The sequence below is a fragment of the Lepidochelys kempii genome, chromosome 22 (genome assembly GCF_965140265.1).
Source record: "Lepidochelys kempii isolate rLepKem1 chromosome 22, rLepKem1.hap2, whole genome shotgun sequence".
NCBI lineage: Eukaryota > Metazoa > Chordata > Testudines > Cheloniidae > Lepidochelys > Lepidochelys kempii.
In genome coordinates this window covers 10092425-10112250 of record NC_133277.1, presented here as the reverse complement: position 1 = coordinate 10112250, position 19826 = coordinate 10092425, and the positions used below count along the sequence as shown (strand labels likewise).

Below are 19826 nucleotides of genomic sequence, written 5' to 3'. Positions count from 1 at the left end.
GATGGGGCTACCCAGGACCCAAACAGGAGGAATGGCTGCTAATGAGGATGGAGGTGCATTGGCAGAGCTGTGGCTGGCATAGCAGGTGAGGTCTGCAAGTCAGGGAAGAGATGCATTGTCCAGGAGAAATATACGCAACTCTAGCTCCTTGCAGTACTCCTGCTTCTTTATAATTGTGCATGTGCACACACACAGCTGAAACATATCCCATTGTTTTCTAAATATTTGCCATCATTATCTCCCCCATTGCACCTCTGCTAATGAGGTTATTGTTTAGCAATGGAGAGAAGCATCTTCTCCTGTTTTTTGTCTCTAGCCACAGCCAAATTTTGAACAGAGATTCTCCTGACAATGCCAGATGGCGAGCTGTGTGCAATGGGGAAAGGGAGGAAAAGGAGTCAAGCTTCAGCTTTGCCCCCTCCTGGGGAAAAGCCAGTCAAGATTCAGTCTACTCTAGCCCTGCCTCAAGTGGGTATTGGGGCTGGGAGGTGACTATAAAGAGCACTGCAAAGGAATTCGGCCACCTGACCACTCTTGTGAGTAGGCAGTTTGTCAGGCTGGGAGCCTGATTACTCCAGCGATTGTGTTTAGTTGCGGGTTTCTTGTGCCTCCAGTCCTGTGGTAATAAACCTTATATAATCCTAGTCAGAAGTACAGCATTAATATTTTTAAAAATGACATTTAAGATATTGAATTTACATTGCATCCACCCAAAGTATATTTTTGGTGCATATTTTGTTGTGCGGCAATAAGAACAGGGTTTGGGAGGGGGGATGGAAATAATGCTGCTCAGTTTAAATACTCTGTTGTCAACTGCTACGCTGCCTGTTTTAGATTTGTGTCCAGTGTAGAATGCTCTCACTCCTCCTATAGGTAAACAATGTCTACTGCCCCTGCCACATTACACCATAGTCTCTTGGGAGGTTGTTTGAGTTCCTCTTCACGCCCATCTCCATCTTGCCCAGGCTTGCCCTGACCCTGGGAGGTGGCACCGGCGAATATATGGCATGCACAATACCATGCATGTGAACAAGTCAATGTGCAGCCAGCGCAAGGTTCACGGAGACACCCTTGCTGAATGGCTCAGCAGCAGCCCTGCGCCATTGTTGTGCTGCTTGATCATGGAACAAGCTCAAACTGTTTCTGAGTCTGTAATTTTCAGTTTTTCTTGTTCTCCCACACACACCCCACCTATTTTCTTTGCTGTTAGCAATAGGCTGGGGCTAGAATGCCATTTCCCAAGACCCTGCACTTTTATGGGGCTTCTGAGACTCCAGTTCAGAGCTGAGCCTGAATTTGCAGCTCCCTGCTATTTCTATTATGACCAGATCCAAGGAGCGTTGGAGTTTTGAGTGTTCAAAATATACAGCTGGATTTTGTGGCATGAGTCCATTTTTAATTTCCTTCCCCCATAGAAAGTCTAATCTCCCCCCACACACACACACACACCCACCCACACACCTACCTAAAGCCTGCACCATGCATAGTGTGGAATTTCCCCCAGATCCCTGTCTTAATAAGGGTGACCCCCTCCCCCACCAATTGCTTTTTAAACATGCCCCTGGCTCCCAGGGCAGCATCCGCCCTTTCGATGTAATTGGACATCATGAATTTTTAATAGATGTAGAGCTCAGCAAAACCCTTATTACTAGCTGAATTGGCACAAAATTGCCAAACGAGTAGAGTATTTGGAGCTGAGCTCTCCCTAGGTACCTTGCTGAAAATGATAACGCCCAGTGACAAAAGGGCCATGTTCTCTTCCCATACCGGAACTGGACCATTTGTAGGAAAACAGCAGGGCAAAGGCTGACCTGACTGGATTTTCTTTTGTGTGTAACACTTCAGAAGTCTCTCCAGCTCTGGTGAAAGATGCTGGATTGACAGCCCTGGAGACTGAAGTTGTCTTCTACTTACCCTTGGAGCAGGTACCGCATGTGGGGCAGCTACTGGGCAAAATTCCCTGACACACCACCCTCCTGCCATTATACTTCTACCAGATCTGGTGACATTGCCTCTACAGAGAAAGGACACATCACGCTTGGTGGTTTATTGAATCCAGGCTTCTTTGCTGAGACTGGCAACAAGGAGCCCTGATTTGTGACTGTGGTGGACACCAGTCCGCTGAAGACTGAATGGAGACCATCAATTCACCTCATGTAGCCCACAGAAGTGACTTTCAGCCACAACTGGGCTGGGTACAAGCTGAACCAGTGATCTAGATGTAGAATACTCTGTATTCCATTATCGAGTCCAGAACCATCTGGGTCCCCCATGTCTTGTCTGGAACGGAGTTTGCAATGCTCATGTCTGCCCTTCATTGGCACTTCAACATAGTCTCTGTTCTTCCCCAATACAAACACCCCAGAGGATTCAGGCAAGACTCACACTGACTTCCTTGAGAGTTTTGCCTCAGTAAGTGCCTCAGAATTTGGCCCACAGAGAGGAAGGTGAAAGCTAACATGTTTATTAATCTGCCTGAACTGTTAGCAGGCTGCTGAGTCCATGACACCTTCTTAGTTAGGGATCCAATTCATGGAGGTGTCAGAAACCTGCATCTGAACTCCAGAGAGATGAAAGGGGGGAAGAGAAGCAGAGGAAGGTGACTTGCCAAAAGTTCTAGTCTTGCTATAGTGCAGAGAGCTTGGAGATGTGTGCCTGTTACCTTTTCCTGTGCATGGGTCCTTGATATTTTGTAGAGAAGACCTAGAACTCTCTGAACTCCATTGGAAACAGGGTGGCTTACATATGAGTCTGAATACTGGGGCACTCATATTGCTGCCTTAAAGGCAAAGTCCTGAGAATGCAGCTGTCAGTGGGGCTGTGCAAATGGCCTGGGTCTCAATTCTTCCATGGCTGATGCTTCTTACAGTAACTGGCAGGTAGCTATTGTTTTTCACTGGTCCTTTTTGTGAACCTGTAGCTAGATCTTTCTCACTTCGCTGGCAGCATTAGTGATGACATTGTGATCTGCCTTGAGGGTGGAGGGCATAGCTGCAGCTACAGGAGGGTGTATGTTGCAGGTGGGAGATAAGGGACATTTCTATCAGGACTAGAGGTGGCAAAAATGAGGTTGCTTACGCTGGCAGTGGGAGTGGGAGGTGGCAGGTAAAGCACAAATTAGCCCAAATTTGACTTGGAATCCACATTGATTGGCGTGTGAAAGGAATTCATTGCCCTGGGCATCCTTGTGCTACTTCAACTAATGGGCAACCAAGGCCGGGACCTAGGGAAGGCCCTTGGCTCCCAAGTAACGTGTTAGTGTCCCAGTTACTTAGGTGCAGGCTCCCCTGGTGTATATGACATCCAGGGTACCTAATCCTCCCCATTATTGAAAGACAGTGGGGTCAAGTGTGTAGGGCACTAGACTGGGCATCAGGTCCTGGGTTCTATTCGCAACTCTGCCACAATGACCTTCTTTTTGACTGTTAGCAAATCATTCCTCTCTGACTGCCTTTTCCCCCAACGTTTGTCTTGACTATTTAGGCATAAGCTATAAAGGGCAGCAACTGTCTCTTTCCATGTGTTTGTGCAGCAGCCAGCACAATGCGGGCCTGTAGATGCTATTATTACAATCACAGGGATATTCTGAATTTTCCTTGCCAGATGGTTTTTATAGAGACCAGGGAGGGTGAGGTAATACATTTTATTGGACCAACATCTGTTGATGAAAGAGACAAGCTTCTGAGCCACACAGAGATCTTCTTCAGGTCTTGGAAAGGTATTACATGTTAGGGTTTTTTAATCTCTATTTATGATGGATGCCTTTTCCTTGCTGGCACTTTTCCCCTCTCCCAGTGGCTGGAACAGTGCCCTGGGATGTTGTCCTGTCCCTGAGGTGCTGGTTACCAAGTAGATCTTTTCACTGAGGCATGGCTAGCTGGTTAAGAAGGTGGAGGTGGGCTTTCCAGAAAGAGAGAGGCTAGGACCCTTCTGGTGGTGCTGCTAGGATGCTGCCCATTGAAGACTGGTCTCCTCCATGAAGCCTGGTGGCCCTGCTGGTTTATGGGTGAGGGGATAAGTTCCCAGCCTGCCCATTGGGTCTGGAGCTCCCCCAGCCTGCCCCTCCGAGCTGGCGTGGGTCAGTGTGTCTCTGTACAAAATGAGGGCAGTCTTGTATCCATGCAGTCACCTGGGGCAGCTCTCCGCTCTCCCAGGCAAAGCATGGTCCCTCCATTCCCTCTCCATGGTCCTGTGACTCCGGCTGCAGCAGAACATCCATTCCCGAACTTCTGTCCTGTGCTCCCCACTTGGAGAATTACGCTTCAGCTCCACCTTCTGGCTTCCTGGCCCATGTACGAGGGAGGGGGTGAGCGGCTGCTGGGGTCCGTGCAGAGGGGGGTTGTGGTGGTGCATCCCGAGAAGATCAGGGAGAGGGAGGAAATGGTGTGGAGAACGGGTACTAGATAGAAAGGGAGTCAGGGGACGAGGTTTGGCCAGAGTGACCCATCCCCTGCAAAACTTAGGGGCTGACCCTACTTAGGATCCAGCAACAGCAGGCGTGGGGAAGATGCGGGGGAGGGGTGCTGAAAAGTTGACATGTGGAGAGGCGCGCTGGACCCAGCCCAGGCCTTTGGATCCCAACATCCTGGAAGCAGGGATGCTAGAACAATTTGTATAGTGGGGGGTGCTGAGAGCCATTGAACCAAATTGCAAACCTGGTATGTGATGGAAACCACTTCAAGCCGGGCGGTTTCTGCTTCCCAGCCCCCCTGGTTGGATCTGAATTGTGCTCATGGTCCCCTGTGTCTCTGAATGGCTGAGCCCCCACCTGGGAATCCCAGGAGAGGGAGGGGGCCCAGATGCTGCTGCTGCAGCCCATCTGCAAGGGACAGCTGTCCCGGAGTGTCATCCCTCCCTCATTCCCTCTGTATTTGGTTGCACGCTGAGCTGAAACTCTGTGGGAGAGGCTGAGCCAGGAGGGAGCTGAAACCAATTCCTCGAGGGAACATCTCCAAGCATTCCCAGGCTCTGTCCCCGCCTTGCAGGGAGAAGTGCCCCCTGCCTAAGTGGAATAAATTGGTACCGACCATTAGCAGTGCGGGCCCTCCTCTCTGAGGTGGAGGGGGGCTGTCAGTGCTGCTTTAGACACAAACCCTTCCTCTCCCCACCCACCCACCTTCTCCCCCTCTCTCCCACCGCCGCGCTGCAGAGAGCCAGACCTGGGGAAGCGGCGCGCACAGCAGCCAGCAGCTGGAGGAGGAGGGTCGCTCTGCTGTCTCTGGCTTGGGTGAAGGGGGAGGCAGGGGGGCTCTCGGTTTGTGCTTGGATTAAAACACAACCCCAGACAAAGAAGGCAGAGGAGAGGAGTTGGGCGGGGGGAGGCATATGCCAGGGAGAGGCGTCGCTCTCAATCGTGCCTCTGTTCCCAAGGATTAAGGAATGAATGGGAGCCGCTTCCCAGCTCGCCATGGAGAGAGGAGGCAATTCAGGCTGCCAGGATAAGGTAACTCCCTCTGCTCGGGCTTGCATGGCTGAGCTGGACAGAGTTCCTTTGTGCGCCGCGGTCAGCGTCCGGGGAGGGGGCGAAGCCCGAGGTTCGCCAGCCGCCTTCGGATGGTGCAACATGGGCGTAGGGCTGCCCGCTTGTGCAGGGCTGCTGCGGGACTCGACCCCGGTGCGGGGAGCCAGTGCCTCGGAAGTAGCAAGGGGCATTGCTGGGAAGCAGAGAATCTGTCCCTGGCGTACCCAGGCTGCGTCTCCATTGGCACACCTGCTCCCGGGTCTCCTGTAGCGCTGTGCCTGGATGGCTGGGAAGGTGCGAGGGGAGAGCAGTGGGCTAAGCCTCTGCCCCCCACCGCCCCCGCCATGCACAGTGACTGTGTGCGCTAGATATAGCTGGGAGAAGGAAGCCAGGGCAGTGGCTGCATCCTTTGGCTCTTTTCTTAGTCGTCCTCCTCCTGTTAAATGTGGGGAGGGGGGGAATCTCTTTCATACTTACCGGCTCTGGTGCGAGCCAACTTCTGGACTGGCTTAAAGGAAAAGCTTTCAGAGCTCTCTTCCTTGGAGGAAGACATGGGGAAAAGGGATGAGCCCTCCTCTGTTGAGGAATCTGCAGGGCAAGTTATGTTTGGGGGCAAGGAAGAAGGGTGTTTGGGATGGTGCGTGGGGGGGGAAGCCTGGTAATGGATAACTAGATCTCTCTTTTTTTCCTTCGGGCCCCTCTCTCTGTGTGACTCATTTCCTGGGTCTGTGCTCCTGGAAGTCATATATCATCTCAGGCAGAGCAGAAAGTGCAAGTTGAAACAGCAGTGGGGGGGGAGGTCACTCAGTCCAGCCATTTCTAGGCGAAGCATTGAAATAATGTTTATGGGTATGAAATCCGACTGGACAAAAGCCCAGGAACTCCCCATTTTGTTGGGAGTCCCTAATTCGATTTTCCGTGCAGAGATTATTGCAGCAGCAAGGGGTATGTCATGTTGTATGCTACCCCCAAGGGCAGTTCAATAGGACTCCAGTTTGGGGGACGCTTGCAGTTAGTTTCTCGCACATGACTTGATACTAAGGGCCCAGCACAGTGGGTGTAATGTTTCACCAACTCGGAAGTGGTGTTGAGTGTGATAATTGCTTCAAGACAAATGTAGGGAGCTTAGTTCAACACTCTTTAGACTCAAAGGGGGGGAGGGATAGCTCAGTGGTTTGAGCATTGGCCTGCTAAACCCAGGGTTGTGAGTTCAATCCTTGAGGGGGCCATTTAGGGATCTGGGGCAAAAATTGGGGATTGGTCCTGCTTTGAGCAGGGGGTTGGACTAGATGACCTCCTGAGGTCCCTTCCAACCCTGATATTCTATGATTCTATGAAAGGGACCATACCAGTCTATTGTATAAATCCGTAATCACTTGTGTCTGTGCAGTGAGCATCACCAGCTTGTGTAAATGCAGGAGGAGTGCTGTCTAAATTCGAGGCTAGGATGGGATAAATGCACACTGACTAATCTTTGCTCACACAAGTAGGTTCTTTTAAGTCAGTGGGTCAAATCTTGTCTGCTTTGCTCATGCAAGTACTCCCATTTACTCACTGGCATGAGTGAGGTGGGTAAGATTTGGCTCAGGGGTTATATGAGTAAAGATTACTTATGTGAGTAAGCATAGGCAGGATTGGGCCCAAAGTGAGAAAGGGGGTGGGGGAAATCCTCAGCGAAAAAAGTTCTTGAACTTTCCATAGCAACCAGTTTTCAAACATGGATGAGTTAAAACTACTTTGCCCAGTGGCTCTGCTTCATCCAGCATAATGCCCAGGTCAGGATCATCCTTCAAACAGATGCCAGTTAAACCCAATGGAAGCTCCATTTTCACTGAGCAGTGCTGAAGCATCAGGGAGGAGGGGGGTCTGGCAGTGAAGGGGTTAAATAATTGAGCTGTGCAAATGGGACAATTATATCACAAGGGTCCAGTCCTTGATATGGACTGAGGGCCCGGGAAGCAGTCTTTAGAGTGCCAAAGGGGGACTTGAGTTAGAGGGTAAAGGCAGTTGACCCGTCATTTTATTTTCCTCTTTTATACTTCTTGAACTCTGAGTATTGGTTGAACACACGTGTGTGAGGGGGTGTGTGTCTGTGCAGGCATATGTGTAAATTCATCCTGTGGCTGGTGGCTCAGAGCAGGTTTTCTTTTTTCCACCCAGTTGAGTTACAAATCCCTCTAAAAATAGGAGCTCCTAATGAAATGCTGTCAGACCTTCCAAGGTAGCGGTGTGAACTGGAGTCATTAGCAACCCAGCAGCCATCCTAATGAGAGCCAGCTTCCTCAATACCAGGATATGGGGGCAAGGCTGATGTGAGCTGGGCTGTGGGTGCACCGACTCCCACACTCACGTTTTGTCCGCGCATCCATTCCTTTCCGTGTGATGTTTCCAGGCAAGCACTTAACTGCCAGCAGGGGAACTGCAGGGTTTATTAGGATCTGAGAATAGCTTTTCAAGGGCCTGATCCAAAGGTCTCAGAAGTCAATGGAAGGCTTGCCACTGATTTTTTGGATCAGGCCCCATGTGTAGGGAAGGACATGGGAAAGGAAGGTGCCTTCAATTCATAATTAAAACAAAGAGAAGCCCCCCACCAACATGAAGGAGGGAGCAAGGAAGCTAGTTCCCATGCAGGAACATTTGGGGTGGGGGCAGCATTTCTCAAAACCTCCCAAGGCGACAGTGAAGATCCCCTCCCTGGACCACCGACTGTTTGGGTTCTGCATGCTGGGGGTCTGGGAGGGTATGTTTGATATCGCTCTGTGCTTAAGCATTCCGAAGGCAAAAAAATTGCAGCTCCCTCTGTTAGAGTTGGTCTTGCACTGTTCCACGATCATGCAGGCGACCAATACCAGGATGGGAAGGGGCATTCCTGTCCCCAAAAGTGCAGGAGCATTCGTAACACTTGGAATAGCCTCCCACTTCTTGTGCGCCCCAGGTCTGATCCGGTGGTTCAGTTCTGTTCTTGTCCAGCCCTCATCGCTGTAGTAGCAAGTAAGACTCCCATTGGCTACCATGAGTTCTGGGTCAGGTGTCAAACACTCTCTCCTTTAGCAAAAAATCCTCCGTATTCTCCTGTGTCCTCCTGTCTCCACACCCCGACTTTACCTCAGTGTTGTTCCCGTCTTGTCTTTGTCTTTTTTGTTTGATCCGAGGCAACAAGCTCTTTGGAGCAAAGAGCGTACCTCACGTGCTCTATGCAAAGGGCCGTTTATGGCGCAGTACAAGGAACGATTATTTGTGACAAATAGTAGCAATAACTGGGAAGAGCTGCAGTTACCATAATGATGGATGCAACTCCTCCTTTGTGGGGAGAGGAGAGAGAATGCCAATGTGACAGAGAGAGAGATCAACGGGGGGTTTCAGGCACATTTGCATTGTGGAGAGCTCACTGTTAAACAGAGAGGGGGATGGTTTTTAAGGGGAAAGTGGATTTTTCTCAGCTGTCCTTTGAATCCTCATTTTAAGTGCACTAAATAAGCAACAGCAGAAGCCTGGGGAAGTGGAAGGAACTGGCATCAAAGGGACACTAGGGCAAATATTGCATTCTGAGGAGCTCTTGGTATTTTTTATTTGTGCTGGACCTTTTGCAAGGCCCTTGTGCTCTGTAACTCCTGTCCCTTCACTGCCAGCTCCAGAGAAGTTGGACAAAAGCCAATTTCTCTCCCAAAGCCTCCTTCAGTGAGGTTAAAATCGGAGCGAAGAGAAGGTGCAATATAGTAGCTCGCACAGTGTCACTGCCCATTTGTCCTGTGGTGATGAATCAAGTCCCAGAGCCTGGCTGAGTTCCAGGGTTTCTTTTTCCTGTGGACTTGCCAGAGGTCTTTTTTTTTTTCTTCCCCACCCCCCTTTTGGACACTTCATCCCTCTGTCTGCATCCCCTTCTTTCAGGGTAAAGACCTCTGAGGCATTCTTTCCCCACCCCTTCATCCAGAGTCCTCCTTCACAGAGAATCAGGCATTTGCTCTGGGAGCCAGGAGGGGCTAAAGCTATAGGAGCCTTGCGTTTGAAGGGGGTATTTAAAAGCATAGAAAAAGTCCATTATCCAGGGCAGGCAAATGGCTGGTGAGGTAGCCTGGTTATCTTGTAACTGCAGGATCTTCCTGTTAAACGTCTGGTGCTGGCTGCTGTTGGAGACAGGCTACTGGACTAGACGGGGCATTGGTCTGATCCCCAGAGATGCAGGAACATTTGGCAGGGTTTCCTTCTAGATCTGTTTCAGAATAACAGCCGTGTTAGTCTGTATTTGCAAAAAGAAAAGGAGTACTTGTGGCACCTTAGAGACTAACCAATTTATTTGAGCATAAGCTTTCGTGAGCTACAGCTCACTTCATCGGATGCATACAAGGTGCCACAAGTACTCCTTTTCTAGATCTGTGTGTCTGCTGGGAGCAACGTTCTCTCAGCAGAAAGGTTACCAGCGTGGGAGCTTCCTTGGTCCCCTTTCTCTGTAATGTGCAATTTGTCTTTCTGCATAGACCCTGAATCAGTTAGTTGTCTTGGATCTCCATTCTCTCCCCACTCCCAGGGATCAGGCTTCCAGAATATACATCTGGGACAGAGAAGGGGGATGATCTTTGCCAAGGGAAGGCTGCAAATGAAACATCCCAAAGCATCTAGGTCAAATTCATCCTCTCAACCCAATAGGAATTTTGCTTGAGCTAAGATTGGTGGGTGGGATTTATAATATCTGCATCCCAGTCTAGTTACCCACTCTGTCTCCATCGCTGTAGCATCATAGCGCTTCGCCATAGCTAATGACTATATCTCCCCACATCCCTTAGTGGGAGCTACACACCCCAGGGGTATTGAGGCACAGAGAGATGGAGTGACTTGCACCAGGTCACGCAGGTAGTGACAGAGCTGGGAATTGAACCCAATTCTCCTGAGTCCTTGTCCTGTGCCATCCTTGCTCTCCCTGTTAATTCATAAGCAATAATGTCGTGCTTCACTCCCTCCTTTGACAGTTAATATTAATTCTGCATCCTGGCCAATGCAGGATTATTCCCTGTGCATTCTATCCAATCTAAGTTTGAAAAGTGCCAATCAAGGGAGATTTCACCTCTTCCCCATGGGTGACTCTTCTGCAAGCTCCTAGACCTCATTTGCGGGAAATATTTTTCCAACAGTCAGCCTAAATCAGATCCATTTCTTAAAAGCAAACACTGCTTTACACAGTGTATAGTCAGCTGTCTGTGGAATTTGCGAACTCAAACACAAGCAGCTGGGATTTTTAAAGGGGCTGCCTAATTTACAAGCAGTGATATAGTAGGATAGATTCTAATCTCATGCTTCAAAGCATCATCTGAATATGGGAAGTAATTTCCTTGCATTGTACAACCGGACAGGGGAAGGGGCATCCAAGAAGCATCAGATATTGGACACTGCTGGAGGCAGGATACCAGATGAGCTAGCCCAGTGGTCTGATTCAGAAGAGCAAATCCGGTGTCCTTAATAACTCTTGAGATTCTTGCTCTTCCCAGTAAGGTTCTAACTGGCTGTCCTCATGTCCTCTTCTTGACTGAGCCTATCCTGGCCATTTGGGCTCTCAATAAAAGGTTCTGTAATAAGGAATTCAGCAAAGATGACTTCCTGTGGGCACAATGAACCTGCTGCTCTGCGTTAGTCTGGTACAGAACTTGGGAGTGAGCTGCTCATTCTCTGCAATCCCTCCCCCGAGTTTCTCCACACTCCACCTCCAGAGCAGGATGTGATACCCAACATCCCAAGGCTCTGAGCCCCAGAACCTTTGCTGACCAGGACTCTGCGACATGTTGATGTGCTTCACTGTGTCCAACATCCTCTCTGGAGTGCCTCCGCGCTTTCCGCACAGCTTGCAGTGTCACTGCCTGGAGTGGGTAGGGGATAGACCTGTTCTTAGCCTAGAATGGCAGGCCAGGGCTCTAAACTGCAGCAGAGGGAGTGTGTGTGTACAGCACTCTGCTTAGTGTCCAGTCTAGTGCCTCCTTAATGCTCTAATATGTTCACCAGGGTGTGAATCACATACACACAATAGATTTTCAATTAAACTTCCTTGGGGCCACAACAGCTCTCTGCTGCCACCCAGATGAGCCTCTGTGCCCACTAGTTAGGTGTCACTCCCCCAAATCCCTGGTCAGACAAGCTGCTTATTGCTCTGTTTTTCTCTAGTTTATATGCTGATGTTAAGTGGGGTTGTTTTTTTCCCTCCCACTGGTTCTAACTTGCTGCTAAACGGTTGCACAAAAGTCCTCAGGCACATCGCTGTGCCATCGCTGCACCCCTTCTAAAGATCCTCAGAAACCAGGGCCCCTGATAACCATAAGTGTGAGAGCTGCATTATCCACTCACTGCAGGCAAGGTTTTCAAATCCGTTTTGAAAGGGAGCGGAAGAAACGTGAGGTGGTGGAGGAAGCAATTATCTAGTGGCTAGAGAAACACACACACACGGCTCCTGGATTCTACTGCCAGCTGTGGCACTGATTTACTGTGTGATCTTGGGCAAGTAACTTTTCTCTCCCTGACTCAGTTTCCCTATATGTGAAACGACGATACTGTTTCCCTACCTCCAAAGGGCGGGGGGAGGGGGTGGAAGAATTAATTTAATGTCTGTAAATCATTTGAGAGCCTCAGATGAAAGATGCCATAGAAGGACAATGTATGTATGAATTGGTGTAGGAAAATCCCCCTTGTAAAGAAGTTTTATCTAATCTGGACGAAACCTACCATGGAGAGATCTGGAGTAAAACCCTGGCAGGGCTAAGACTGCTCCATCATCCTGTTGGTTCCTTAAGTATATGGACAGCGATTTCCAGAAGCCATTAATATAGTGTCTTCTGAGCAGTATGGTTAATTTAATAATTCATTCAGTATGTCTATGGAAGATCAGCAATTCTGACAGGTTGTCATTAGATAGCAGGCTTTTCTGTATCTCTGATGTCTTTGGCCCATAACCTCAGCAAATTTAGTTTTTCTTGGTTCTTCCTTCCCTCCATCAGGAGAAATTAAAGAATTGCACTAGATGCCGCTAGTCAGAGTTGTTCACCCAAAGGTTTATAGACAGACAAACATAAGCCCATGTGTGATCACAAGCACACATAGTGACAAGCACCTCCCACACACATCCACATACATATACACATTGACACATGCCCTTGCAACATGCATCCCCTCAGATACGTTTAGATGTGCACCCTGTGACATATATATGTATGTGTACTAGCGGTTCTACACGCATGCACACACTGCAGTGCACCCCATGCATGTGTTTGCACATACACTCGATATATAGACACACACATGCACATTGTAGCCTGCATGTCCAGTCTGTGATCTGCAGCTTTCTCACCGAGAAATGCAGACACAGAATCCACCCGCCTCCTCTCCAGATGCCTCATCCTGCCTCTCTGCTAATGGAGGCTTTTCTAGACTCTGAAAATTCCACCACTGGGTGTTGGGAACCATCATGTCTTTCAGCAATTTGCCAGCTGCTGCACCCGAGGCCCTTGTTCGCAGCCAGGCTAATGCAGAGATCGTGAACGCACATCAATGCAGTTTCAGCCTTCCCAAAGGGATGAACAGGAGGTATTTAAGGTCTCCAACTGCTATGGGGAAACAAGGCTTTATAGCTGTCTGGTCAGCGGTCCTTTTTAGTGAGCTGGTGATGAGAGAGTCTGCCCTGTGCTCTGGAGACCCTGATTACAAAGGCAGGGGGAAGCTCCCAGTCCCAAAACCCGCTCTGGGCATCTCTCCTGGGTGATGCGCCATGCTCTGCAGGCACAGACTGTGGGTGGCAGTTCATGGTAATGAGGGTGGAAGCAATGCTCAACCCAGGTGGGAAAGAACTGGAAATCCACCAGCACGTGCCAACTCAGCCAAAGGAGAAGAAACAATCCGATTCTAGGATGGAAGGGCAGTTGTGCTGTTCATGTAGAACACCCCAGCTAGCAGGAGCTATGCTCAGGGCAGACTAACCCTAGAAGAACTAGTTACCCTTTCCCCTCAGGTACTGATGCCCACCAAAGGCAGGATTCAGGGTTTTTGGTGGGGCAATCAAATCTGGTTTGGTGTTTGTTAGAAGGAAAATGAGTCCCCTTTCCTACAAATCTAGCTGGCTGAGGCAGCCTGGTCCACTCGCTCTGCCACCTTACAACTTTGGAAATCTTGGGGAATATACGTCTAGTGGGTCTTAGACTGGAATAAAGGGTGAAACTGCAGCTCAGGTGAAGTTGGACAAAGCTGTTTGAACCCTATGCTAGGGTGTTCGCGTTGGGTTTCATATTAAATCCTCTGCTCAGGCAGGCCTGCTACTTTGCTATGGACAGTTCCCCTGCAGGCAGGTGAGACCAAAGCTTTTGTAGGAAGAATCCTGAGCTGCTATGAGTATTTTAAGAACAGCTGATGTTTGTTCTCAACAGGAAAGGGTTAATTGGTCACTGCTGACCCACTGCAAGCTCTTACTCATGATAGTTATTGTTTGTTTTACAGCAGTGTATCAAGGCCCCAACAGAGATGTGGGTGCTAGGTGTTGTACATACACACGGTTCCTGCATCAGCGAGCTTAATGTTCATAGACAAGACAGACAAAGGAAGCATCATTGCGCCATTTTACAGATGGGTAACTGAGGCCTAGAGAGGAGGTGACTTGCTTGACGTCACACTGGGAGTCTATAACAGAGCCAGGAATTGACCCAGGCCTCCTCAATCCCAGCCAAGTGCTTTACTCACAAGACCATCCTTCGTCTCAACGTGCAGAGCAGGGTTTCTTATAGCTGAGTGGAGCCGCTGGTCCTCTGGCATGACTTGAGGATGAGATCAGAGAAAGGGAAGGTTCATTTCTAGGAATTTTCTCCTAGCTCCAGGCTGTAGTTTCTCAAAAGGCAACGAGAGCACAATTGCAGCTGGATTGACTGGAGCAGTGTTGATACATGTTTAAAAGTCTGTGCACTCGTCATCTTCCGCCACTGGAATGTACTGCTTCAAATTATAATTGGGAATAATCCCTATTTAACCCTGGGCTGTTACAGGGCAGTGAGCTACAGGGCCCAGGGAGGCAAAGTTCTCACTAAATCCCTTATTAAAAATCCTCTCCACTTATTACCCCTTAAGCTCTGTCATCCCCTCTGAAATACCAGCAACCAGTTCTCTATTTCATGGAATGCGGAAACTTGAGTTTAAAGTCCTGCTCCCAGTACCCGGCCCATGCAGTCTCATGTACAGAGCTGGGTTGCAATAATCCTTTGCTGTCGTAAAGCGCCCCTCACCAGCGGAACATGGATGGCTTTGCAATCATGTTAATTACTATTATTATCCCCATTTTAAAGATAGGAAACTGAGGCACAGAGAACAATGTGACGAGTCAGAAATAGAACCTAGGCATCCTGGCCCCTAACTCCCTGCTCCAACCATGTCATTACTGTACAATTGTATAATACGTTGCATTACCTCTACCTTTAGTTACAGGAGTTTGATACTCCTCTCCTTATCTCAGTTGTTCTGCAAGATGTTGGTTCTTAAGCATCTCTGCAAGCAACGCAGTCTTTTCCCCTCCTCCCTGGACTCACACCAGAAAGAGCTAAGGGTGCTAGTCCAGGGAAGGAAAAGGCTTGACTCAGCTGGTTTTCCTTACCTTCCGTCAACTTGGAAAGAGACCAATGATGAAAGGCTGGACTCTGGTCTGGATTTCATGAATGGATGGATGCAAAGAGCCAAGTGGGATTCTGGGGGGATTTGGATGCCTGCTCCAGGATTTGTCCCCCGCGCAAAGGGTTTATAACTTTTGCAGCATTATGGTAACCTAAAACCAGCACAATTCAGTGCTCAATCCAGCTCTCAGGAAAGTCAAAGGCAAAACTCCTATTGCCTTCAATGGGAACCATGATCCCATCTAATCAATGTAGTTCTTGATTTCCCACACTTTCTCTCTGACTGTACAAGTGCATCTGAGCTAGCCAGGGAAAAAGAATTTTTATGCACAACTGTGAGTGTGTAATCACGTGCGTGTGGATGTGGAGGGGCTGAGCAAGCCGTAATAGTTACTCTGGCTCTGAGCAGCCCTTTGCAGCCTATTGTATGGAAACACAAAGTGACAGTGGACTGAGTGCCTGGGGTATCTCGCCCTGGGCTTGTCTATAAATATCAGCATGGCTCTGAGATGGTCCAGCTAAACTCTTAGCTTTCTCATTTGCTCTCTCCTTCCCCATCCGCTTCTCTCTTAAGCCTCCAACGTGCAAAAGAAACACACGCATATATTTATCCGAACAACAGTGACCCTGTTAGAGACCAGGCTATAAATACCGGCGGTGACCCTGCACGTGCAGATACAGGGAGAATCCAGTTGCTGTGCGAATGGAAGGGGGAGAAATGGATGCAGAGCCCTGGAGAATAGACTGTGGGGAATGCTCCTGCTTTGGCCAGTGGGGGACAGACAAGGATTTTTTGATCTTAACGTCTGTCGAAGGTGGTGCATCAAGAAATAGGGAGCAAGACCAGCTATGCTGAACCACCGACATCCCCATTCCCCGGTGCTGCTATTGGCAGGAGGGATCCAGTGGATTTTCCCCCAACTTGAGCCTTGTCTCATGCAACAGCAGGAACTAGGCCCATCCTGTGCTGACTGCATTGCAGAACTGGCCTAGAGGAGAGGAGTTGACACTACTGGAGACACTGCTCTTCCAATGAGGACTTCAGCCAAAGTCCCTTTTGCCCATCTCTGCAGTCTGTGCAAGGGGAGGACATTACATATTGTCATGTGTAACATTCTGGGCCGGACTTTCCCTTGTGTCCCCCCGCCTCCACACACTAGTGCAAATCACTTCCCTGTGTCAGCCGGGGCTGCTGTGGCCCAAGGGGAAGGGGTCCACCCCCAGGGGCATGATAGACAGTGGTGCTTTCAGTGCTAGATAAGGGCTGCTTTAGATGCTGCCATTGCTGCAGCAGGGGGGATTCACTGAATCAGCATATTTCCACCCCCTCCGGGTTCCTTTGCCAAAACCTTCCCAGCCAGCATTGCTCACATTAACCCCAGGGAGGTTGAGCCTACTGGTAGATTTTCTGCAGGTGTAAACAGGAAGCAACTGTAACCCTCCCTCTCTCAATAAATCTGTTGATCTACCAGGAGGCATAGGAGGCATTGCCCAACATAGGACAGCTGCTACACTGCCCTGAACAGTCAGCTAGGGCACACTCAGACCTGGTGAAAGCAGGTGCAACTCCACTGATGGGGATTTGCAGCATACCTGAGCTTGTGACTCCGTATCAGATTCCTTCTTAGCCTGTGACTCTGTGCGTGCTTGGGGCAAAGGGCCGAGTAACACCCAGTTCTCTTCTTTTCTTTCCTCCTCATCATTCTCTCATTCTGCAGGGAGCTGCTTCGCTTCCCTCCTGTTTTCCCCAGTCCATGATCCCTCCACCACAGAGTGCAGGGAGCTGTAATTGAAAACCCACAGGAAGGGTTGGAGTTTGTGGAGTGTATGGGAAGTGAGTGATGCTGTACTGTAGCTGTTAGTGAGGTACATTAACCAGACGATAAGGAGGAGCTTTGCTAGATTATTAATGCTCATCCTTCACCTTAATGAAGCCATAAAACCCACTAGTGGGATTAAACCAGGAGAGAAATGCTGTAAAGTTCCCCTTCCAGACCAGGCAGAGGAAGAGGTGTCTGCACAACAGGAACTTTGTTACAGGCTGGATTTAAAGCCAGGAAACTATGTTGGCCCATCAAGAGAGATTTGAACATTCTTAGGGGTGGAAGTCCTGGAGGGCTGAGCTTCTGTGGATGGGAAAGGATTCCTTCACAGAATAACCCTGCAGTCCTGTTAAACTGAGCTTTGGTCTTGTCACATCTTGGAAGCTAAGCAAGGTTGGACTGGGTCAGTATGTGGAAGAAAACAGAACCGAAAACGAAGCAATGCAGGTAGGGTTGCCAGGCGTCCAATTTTCAACCAGAACACCTGGTGGAAAAGGGACCCTAGTGGCACCAGTCAGGCTGCTAAAAGTCCGGTCAGCGGTACAGCGGGGCTAAGGTAGGCTCCCTGCCCGCTGTGGCTCCACACGGCTCCCAGAAGCGTCTGGCTCCTCGGTGCAGGGACACAGTGGGAACCACAGCCAATTGGAGCTGCTGGGCAGTGCCTGCAGGCGCGGGCAGTATGCAGAGCCCCCTGGCCCCTCTGCCTAGGAGCTGGACATGCCAGCCGCTTCTGGGAGTTGTGCGAGGTAAGCGCCGCGTAGCCGGAGCCCTGACCCCCTCCTGCACCCCAACTTCCTGCCCCAGGTCAGAACTCCCTCGCAGAGCCCTGCCCCAGCCCAGAGCCCCCTCTTGCACCCTGAACCCCTCGGCCCCAACTCCAGCCAGAGCTCTCACCCCCTCCTGCACCTCAACCCCCTGCCCCAGCCTGGTGAAAGTGAGTGAGGGTGGGGGGGAGATGGAATGAGTGGGAGGCGGGGCCTCAGAGAAGGGGCAGAGCCTTGGGGCAGCGGCTGGGGCAACGGTGTTCGGTTTTGTGTGACTAGAAAGTTGACTAGCTAAATACCAGGGGTGAATTGGTGATTTCAGATGGCCCTCTCCTCCTGAAGTCTGTATTGAGACTATACCCCAGCATGACGTCAGGGGTTGATGAAGGCACAGGTTTTTTTGGATGAGAGGTAAAATCAAAGTACTGACCACTTCTTTGTCTGAGACTTTGCACGAGTGTGTGGAGGTACTGGTAAGAACCCTAAGGCTAAATTCCAGGGAAATGTACTGCATTCTGTCTTTCTATATTCCTCCTGTGGTTTCAACGGAATACAGGATTCTTCTTCCCTGGTTGTCCTAAACTGGTGTATAGTGCTGTTGTGTCTCCCTACCCGGAAGTGGCTGTGCTTCAGTGATGTGATACCAATATCAAGAGGCTTCGATGTATACATGTTGGGTTCCATTTCCTAGCAGGGGGTTGTAGAAATCAGAGCTAAGGAAGTAAACTGCAAAGCTTAATTCTTTCAACTTTTTTCCTCTTCTGGTGGAATAGCCAGTCATGATTTTCTCTGAATTATTTGAGTTTATTGGACACTTCTCTGAATTTTTTATTCTTGTGGATTGGATGATTTTGTTTCTTTTCCCATGTTTAGCTGAGCATGCAGAATATTTCATTAGACTCATTAGATGAAGGCCAGAAGGGACCATCATGATCATCTAGTCTGACCTCCTGCACATCACAGGCCACAGCACATCAAACACCCACTCTTGCAATAGGCCTGTAACCTCTGGCTGAGTTACTGAAGTCCTCAAATCTTGACTGAAAGATTTTTCAAGTGACCGAGAATCCACCATTTTAGCAGATTCTTGCATGGAAAAATTGAGAGCTAAAGACCTAGGTTTTTGACATAGCACCACAAGACATTCTCAAAAGCAAATTAGGGAAATGCAGTTTAAATGAAATTAGTATAAGATGGGTGTGAGTGCAATTTGTTGAAAGTCTGTACTCAGAGTAGTTATCAATCGTTCGCTGTCAAACAGGGAGGATGTGTGTAGTGGGCTCCTGCAGGAGTCAGTCCTGGGTCCACTGCTATTCAATATGTTCATTAATGACTTGGATAATGGAGTGGAAAGTATGCTTATCAAATTTGCGGATGACACCAAGCTGGGAGGGGTTGCAAGTGCTTTGGAGGACAGGATTGGAATTCAAAATGATAGTCTTCAAATATGTTAAGGACTGTTATTAAGAAGAAGGTGATCAATTGTTCTTTATGTCCACTGAAGATAGGACAAAAAGTAATGCGCATAATCTGCCATGAGGGAGATTTAGCTTAGATATTAGGAAAAACCTTTTAACTCTCAGGGTAGTTAGGCTCTGGAATAGGCTTCCAGAAGCCCCATCATTGGAGGTTGTTAAGAACAGGTTGGACAAACATCTGTCAGGGATGGTCTAAGTTTACTTGGTCCTGCCTCAGTGTCGGGGGATGGACTGGATAACTTCTCCAGGTCCCCGCCAACCCTACATTTCTATGGTTCTGTGCTCGGTACTGGAGACCCACTCTTCAGTGCATCTCAGGGGTGATTCTGATGGGAATGCCAATTCCATTCCTTTCCAGTTACTTTTCTTGAGCAGCTTTGAGATGCAACTGATTCCTACATGACTAACCCTTGGGGTTCTCACTGCTGATCCAAGTCCTTCAAGCACAAGCAGCAAGTATCTAGCCGAGAAGGGGTGGGATGGGGATGGTTTTGTGGGGTGTCAGGCAGAAATATCTGAGTATAATGATACATCAGGGAAGAATGTTGGCTCCTCAGCACTGGGAAGGAGCTTTCTGGGGCCCAGTAGATGCAGCTCCTTCTTCTGCCACCAGCCTGGCAGGGAGAAGGAAAACCATAATAAAAGGTGCCTTTCTACAAATAAAATGAAAGCAAAAAGTC

General features: G+C 49.2%; 1 protein-coding gene across 3 annotated transcripts in view; it reads left to right on the top strand.

Annotated features, from left to right (window-relative positions):
• Positions 1–19826, top strand: part of B3GAT1 (beta-1,3-glucuronyltransferase 1) — an 80013-nt gene that overhangs the window by 23594 nt on the left and 36593 nt on the right. For 2 of the 3 annotated variants that reach the window (XM_073321094.1, XM_073321099.1), the window contains exon 1: positions 5078–5443. The exons of the other annotated variant lie outside the window; for it this stretch is intronic. The gene's annotated coding sequence lies outside the window, so the exon portion shown is untranslated. Of the gene's footprint in view, positions 1–5077; positions 5444–19826 lie in introns of those variants that run through there. 3 annotated transcript variants of the gene reach the window in all.